The 7616-nt window shown below is 41.3% G+C and overlaps 1 pseudogene; it reads left to right on the top strand.

Moving 5' to 3' along the window:
- The first annotated feature begins 1698 nt into the window (after window positions 1-1698).
- On the top strand, window positions 1699-3665 carry LOC106632493 (annotated as a pseudogene).
- Window positions 3666-7616: the final 3951 nt, after the last annotated feature.

The raw sequence follows: 7616 nt of genomic DNA, 5'->3' as shown, positions 1-7616 counted from the left end.
GGTGTTCCTGGCAGTGTGGGTAGATGTGTCCTTGATCAACACAGATATTTGTAAATGGCTAAAACAGCGTCCTGAAGATGCCATGTACACACGGGTGTTCACTGTTCATAGAATCACAAGAAACATGCTTTCTTTGTTGCCACCTGTTGTGAAAATTTAACAAAAACCTGCAACACACCCAGTGATCTTGATTTGAAGTGGATTTAATAAACACATTGCAATGTGGAGAGAACATCCCAGTGAAACACCAGGACCATCTCTGAATTGTCGCCCTTACATCTTATATGCAGACACAGACACTCTCGAACAAAGAACATTCCACAACAGATCAATTATTATAGACCATTAACTGTTCAGTCTAAGAAAAGCTCCAACCAACCATCACCTCCTCTGCAACAGGATGTCCAGAGCCCTCAGGAGGAAAATGCTGTGAAGATGCAATAAATCGTGGGCCCCACTAGTGATCACATTCAACATGCATACAAACTGGTGACAGGAGTGCTCTTACTATGCTAAAGTGATATGGTTAAAATATGTGGTTAGTACATGAGAAAAGAAATCTGCCACCACACACCATTGGCCCTGTCTAGAACCGGCCCTGGTGGCCGTTACAACTTATGTCTAAAAAGGTATAGCTTCATGCCTCGAAGGGAACACTTCACTCCAGGTACACGGCACCCAGCTGAAAACACTTCACACAAGTTGAGTTGCCCGAGATTCACAGAATTTTCAGAAAAGCACTATTTTGTGATATATATTGTTATCAGGATGAGAAATGTCTTATTTCGGGATATGCGATTTTGGTCATATCGTACAGCTCTAGTCACTGGAGACCTTAATATTTACTGGTTCTTATTTAGTCACGTCCCCGAATCAAGATGATTGTAGAAGTTGTGATCAACTCAACCATAATAACAGAAAAATACTTTTAAAAAAGCAGTCAAGGTTTCTTTGTATTATTCCTGTCATCACATCTTTGTGGAGCTGAATATGTTTGAAAACCCGTTAATTTGTTTACTCCATCATGTACCAACTACTACACCTGCTGCACCCTCTCACCCTTGATGGTGTTTAAGGGAGAGAAACAGTTGAAATGAACAGTATCGTTCTCAAACCGCTCCTCTTCCAGGAATGAAGCACAGGCTGATAACCTTCCCTCTTCTTCCTGCTCTTAAACATAACACCTCTCTGCCCACATGTTTCCTCATTTCCACACCATCACTTCACAACAACTAAGCTGTAGTGCCTCTTCACTTCACTGTGCAATACCTTTTGGGCAATACTCTTGGGCAACAGTGCAATAGACATCAATACTTGAAATGTGCAATTCACTTGTATTTTTATTTTTATTCTATTTATCCCCTTCTTATATTTTATTTATATTCTCTGTATTTATATGTGTGTGTGTGTGTGTGTGTGTGTGTGTGTGTGTGTGTGTGTGTGTGTGTGTGGGTGTGTGTGTGTGTGTGTGTGTGTGTGTGCATATATAATATTCTGTAACTCTGTAACTTCTGTCGGTGCTGTGCTTTTTGGAAACCGAATTTCCCAGAGGAACCCACCCGAGTGATTAATAAAGTTTTATCTTATCTTATCTCAAGTTGAAGTTGGGTGTAGCCAACATGTGGTGACATGTTAGAGCTCAGGAACAGATCAGACCTCAAACTAGTTTATAAGGAAGAGAAACTCACGAAAGCACTCAAACTGAGAGGAGAAATGGCACAGAAAGGAGATCAGCTGGACCGAGAAACCTTCTTTTGTTCCATGTGTTTGGATCTACTGAAGGATCCAGTGACTACAGCCTGTGGACACAGCTACTGCAGGAACTGTATTAAAAGTTTCTGGGATGAAGAGGACAGGAAGGGAATCCACAGCTGCCCTCAGTGCAGGAAGACTTTCACACCGAGGCCTGTCCTGGAGAAAAACACCATGTTGCAGCTTTAGTGGAGCAGCTGAAGAAGACTGGACTCCAAGCTGCTCCAGCTGATCACTGCTATGCTGGACCTGAAGATGTGGCCTGTGATGTCTGCACTGGGAGGAAGCTGAAAGCCATCAAGTCCTGTTTGGTCTGCTCGGCTCTCTATTGTGAGAAACACCTCCAACGTCACTATACACTCACAAGTTATACAGAAACACAGCGTTGGTGTTGCCTTCCGGACTCCAAGAAGTCATCACATTGGAGAATCTGCTCTCGTCAGGAGGTGATGAAGATTTTCTGTCGTACTGATCAGCAGAGTATCTGTTATCTCTGCACAATGGATGAACATAAAGGCCATGAAACAGTCCCAGCTGCAGCAGAAAGGACTGAGAAGCAGAAGGAGCTCGAGGTGAGACGACTAAACATCCAGCAGAGAATCCAGGAGCGAGAGAAAGATGTGAAGCTGCTTCAACAGGAGGTGGAGGCCATCAATGGCTCTGCTGATAAAGCAGTGGAGGACAGTGAGAAGATGTTCACTGAGCTGATCCGTCTCCTCCAGAAAAGAAGCTCTGATGTGAAGCAGCAGGTCAGATCCCAGCAGGAAACTGAAGTGAGTCGAGTCAAAGAGCTTCAGGAGAAGCTGGAGCAGGAGATCGCTGAGCTGAAGAGGAAAGACGGCGAGCTGGAGCAGCTCTCACACACAGAGGATCACAACCAGTTTCTACACAACTACCCCTCACTGTCAGCACTCAGTGAGTCTACACACTCATCCAGCATCAATATTCGTCCTCTGAGCTACTTTGAGGATGTGACAGCAGCTGTGTCAGAGACCAGAGATAAACTACAGGACATTCTGAGAGAGGAATGGACAAACATCTCACTGACAGTCACTGAAGTGGATGTTTTACTGTCACCAGCAGAGCCAAAGACCAGAGCTGGATTCTTAAAATATTCATATGAAATGACACTGGATCCAAACACAGCTTACACTCACCTGCTCTTATCAGAGGGGAACAGGAAAGCAATGCTAATAAAACGATACAGGCCTTACCCTCATCATCCAGACAGATTCACTTCATGCAGGCAGGTCCTGAGCAGGGAGACCCTGACTGGACGTTGTTACTGGGAGGTGGAGTGGAGAGGAAGAGGAGTTTGTGTTGCAGTCGCATACAAGACTATCGGAAGAGCTGTGTGCCCCACTGAATGTGGTTTTGGATACAATGACAAATCTTGGGCTTTATTCTGTGACACAACCGGCTACACTTACTTGAACAACAAAATCCAAACTCCCCTCTCAGGTCCTCGGTCCTCCAGAGTAGGAGTGTACCTGGATCACAGAGCAGGTATTCTGTCTTTCTACAGCGTCTCTGAAACCATGACTCTCCTGCACAGAGTCCAGACCACATTCACTCAGCCGCTCCACGCTGGACTGTGCCTTTTGGGTTTTGAAGTCAGTGCTGAGTTCAGTAAAGTCAAACACACATAGAGGGCATGTTCTTGAGTATCAGTGTACTTTTGTTATGATCTAAAGCAGTTTCTACATCTTCATTGAAATTTTTTATTTCATACATAGTACAGCATTAATTCATTTCCTACACTAAAAACCTTGCATTCAGTTAATGTGGCACTAATCCATGCATGAAAAGGAGCAGGGAGAGAAGCTCATGAATTCATTAAATGCAAACACAAATACAAACTCTAGCTGGGTCGCTCTTTAGCTGTGACTCTGCAACATTTCTAATGCCATATTCCCACATTTTTAGTACCTAAAATATTTAAAGGCAGTAGATCAGAACCAGTGAGTGATGCATATTTTAAAGGAAAAAGATAATTACACTGTAAGTAATTTTTTTAAGTACTGGGTACCCTGAGGGTAGGATAAACATGTTGTCTAGTATGTTAGGATAATCTGCGATGAAGCCCACACTTCTAATACATCTGTACAAAGTTACTTATTACTTTACAATAAATCTTGAATTATATAATATTTGCTACCCAGTTCTAAGTATTTTTAGGTACTGAAACTTGTGTTCTGAAGATTACCTGATATGTGTTGGTAAATTACTCCATAAATCAAAGGCTGTATTATAAAGAGATATTGAAAACTACATGTGTGAAAATCAAAAAAAAAAACATAAAAAGTGGAACAAAATGATTTGATATGACAGAGAAAGGAGAAAAGTGCTTTAATAATAGTGCAGTAATGTTAAAGTGATAAAACTGGTACTTTACAATTGACAGATCTTGTATATACTCTACTCTTCATGTTCAACACATATTACACAGTTAGATAGTTTGATAAGCGATACTATTATATACTTGTGGTTACTGTTGCATTGGGTTTTCATGTGATTAGTCGGTTTAATGAGTAGAGGACAATTTTTTTTGTGATTGTCTCAGTAATTTGTTAAGAAACGTCAACATTTCACAAGTTTCTTCTCTTTAATATATGATGATAAAGTGATGTTTTTGAACTGCTAACATTATTCAATTACTATTTTCTCTAATAGTTAAATAAGTTTGTTTTTGATTCTTGTCATTTGATAGTATTACATGCTACTCATTGATGATTGATCTCACATATACACTGATGTATAATGTAATAGCATTTTCTTTATATTGTAGAAGAATATGTAGAGAGAAGTTTATTTAAAGTGGGTTTGGGAAGCTTAGAATCACCACGCTCCAATAATCTAAAGTTCAGTTTCAGTTCACCTGCTTGATGTTTATGAAAGTTTAATGTCCTTTAACATTTTTGATCAGTTTGTGTTCAGTCTGTTCACTCGCCTGCTGGAAATGTCTGCTAAACTACAATTAAACAAACAAAAAAAAAAACCCATGTGATTCTCTGGTTGCACTCTCTGTCACAAATTACTCTAACGTTCATTAAGGCAGTATGAAACCAGCTGAACAGATTAAATGCTGTGCATGGAGACAGATTCACTTTACTATTAGCCTTACAAATTGTAATCAACAAAGCCGCGGAGCCTCAAAGGAGATACAAAACCTGTTAGCGTAGTTTGCTGTTTCCTCTGTCCATCTGCAGATCAGCATGCTCCGTTTTGTTGACTTCCTTTTTTGCTATTCCGAGATGGATGTTGTGCAAGCTGCTGGGTGAGTATGAAGGAATTCACCCTGCATCTTATAAGGGGGAAGTTTGGTTTCAACACTTCATGTTAGCATAATTTCCCCTCTGCTGTGGTTTTTAAGACCTGTAATGAGATCATAGTTTTCACTTCCTCCATCTGTGTTAGTTTCATTTCAAGCTCATTTCGCTCCTTGAGGTTATAATAGTGTTTTTTGCTGTTCGCTCCCAGACTGTTGCCAGAACCTTTGAATCCATCCCGATATTTCTGTAGATAATAATCCCATTCGCTGCTCTATTGGTGTAGAGACACCAGATCATTACAGTGGAAAGAGAAGGAGGAGGGTTAAACCTGACGCCAAACACAGAATGAAGCAAACTTGTCTGCAGCAGCTTTTCTGTAAGTAAAATTTGTAAATTATCAACTTGATTATTGAACGTAAGCAGTTAGTGCTTTTTCTTTGCTTTCAAGCAGGTGTAAACCACCTTGTACCCAGCAGAGGTGTTCTAGTTTACTCATTTAAAATCTAAAAAGATTCTCATGTTTGAATTATGTGTGAATGTTTTCTCTGGTTGTGAAAGTTTTTTTTAAATTTCCCCTCAGGGCTGAACTCAGTACTGTGCTGCAGACTGACTCATGGTGCGTACATCTCGTAAGCCAAACGTGTCTTAGTTTCAATAGTCAACTTACCAAAAAATACCCTGTTTCAATTTATTTGGAGTGAACAACCTAAAGCATGTCAGCGTTTATTCTACACTAAACTAAACTGCAGCATCGTGAATATTTCCTTCCAGCTCGTCTGACTGTGAGTCCCAGCAGCTCTCAGTTCTTTGAAGGAGACTTTGTGTCTCTGAGCTGTGAGGAGGACGACAGCTCTGCTGGATGGACTCTGAGGAGAAACACAAGCAGAGAAACCAGGACTGAGTGCAATGAATGGGGAAGATGGTCTGGTTCATCCTGTAGCTTCAGCTACATCTTAACACTGGACAGTGGAGTTTACTGGTGTGAGTCCAGAGAGGGCCCCATCAGTAACATGGTTAAGCTGACAGTCACTGGTAAGCTGAGTGTGTGGAGTTAGTGTTGATGAAGCTGTGTGTAAATGGATGAAATGCTGTAGTTTGTCTCTGTGTTGAGGTGGATCAGTGATCCTGCAGAGTCCTGTCCTCCCTGTGATGGAGGGAGATGACGTCACTCTGCTCTGTAAAACAAAGACCACTCCCTCCAACCTCCCAGCTGCTTTCTATAAAGATGGCTCCCTCATCAGGGAGGAGCCTACAGATCACATGACCATCCAGCATGTTTCCAGGTCTGATGAAGGCCTCTACAAGTGTGACATCAGCGGTCATGGAGAGTCTCCATCCAGCTGGATCCCTGTCACAGGTGAGGAGCTTCACTCTGATTTCACCTCTGATTTCATCCACATATTCACCTGAACAGGTGGGATTCTCTCTGCAGGTAAACATACAACCACACCTCCACCCACCATGTCTACAACCTGGCTCCCTGCATTAACTCCCACCCCTGCTGCATCGCCTGACTCCTCTACCCTGCAACTAGTGATCAGACTGGCCCTCCATCTGCTGGTGTTCTTTCCATATTTCATCTCCACCCTCCTCCTGGTGTCTTTATATCGATGCAGAGCCACAGGTCTTGACTCAGCCCAACCTGCTGAGCAGGGACTGGAGGATAAGTAAGATGACATTATGGTTACTGAATAAACTAGTGACTCGTTCATCCTTGTGTTTTAACCTATTTACTGTCCTACAGTCTGTCTGTATCCACCTAGTTTCATTTGAACATCCACTCTCAACAAATTAACAATAAAACAATAATCCGAGTACAGCATCAAATCAGTTAAACTTAAACTGGTTCTGATATGTTAAGCAGCAGAGAAGGTTCTTAATCCTTTTTGGCAACACCAAATGGTTTTTAGCTTTCAGTGAAGGCTACTGATACTTTTGGTTTGACTGTTTGTTTCTTTCACTAGTTTTGCATTTGATTAGGCTCATTGTCACTACTGGTGATATGAGTTGATACTTGGACCCTGCAGAGGTTGCACAGGTAGTCCTACTCCTCCAGGATGCCACATCGATGTGTGCCATTGATTTATTTTCTAGCATAGTCTCAAGGGCTAATTCTTATAGCTCGTTTTTGTAACTTGAAAATAGGAAGAGTATTTGTTTTATGTGCATTACCTCATATCTCTAGACAATAAGTCATATATGCATATATGACTGTTGCTTCCATGGAAGCAACAAAGAACAATAAAGGGTGTATAATGATTTCTTGTTCAGGACATGCTTTGTTTTGTAGAGAATAGCAATGTTTTTTGACATTTTTGTTTTCACATGGTTTATATGAGACTTCCAGCTCAGCTTATCATCAATTATCACTTATTTTAAGGATTTACTAGTGAGAACATGTAACAGGTTTTCAGGCCTGGACAAGTTTGAAACTTTGGTTCCTCGACAATGGAAAATGGCTGAAAAAAAAAAAAGGTAACACTCTAGTCAGCTCATAGTTTTATAGATTCTGCACTCAGCCTTGCAGCCTCCAATATCATTGAAATGCAGCCTGATGCATCTCATTTTGCGTTTTCTTCACTTTTTCCTGAC

Source organism: Haplochromis burtoni, unplaced genomic scaffold (assembly GCF_018398535.1).
Source record: "Haplochromis burtoni strain Fernald_Lab_line unplaced genomic scaffold, NCSU_Asbu1 Contig_742, whole genome shotgun sequence".
In the NCBI taxonomy this organism is placed as follows: domain Eukaryota; kingdom Metazoa; phylum Chordata; class Actinopteri; order Cichliformes; family Cichlidae; genus Haplochromis; species Haplochromis burtoni.
The sequence above is the reverse complement of the archived record's forward strand: the minus strand, read 5'-3'. Positions and strand labels throughout refer to the sequence as shown.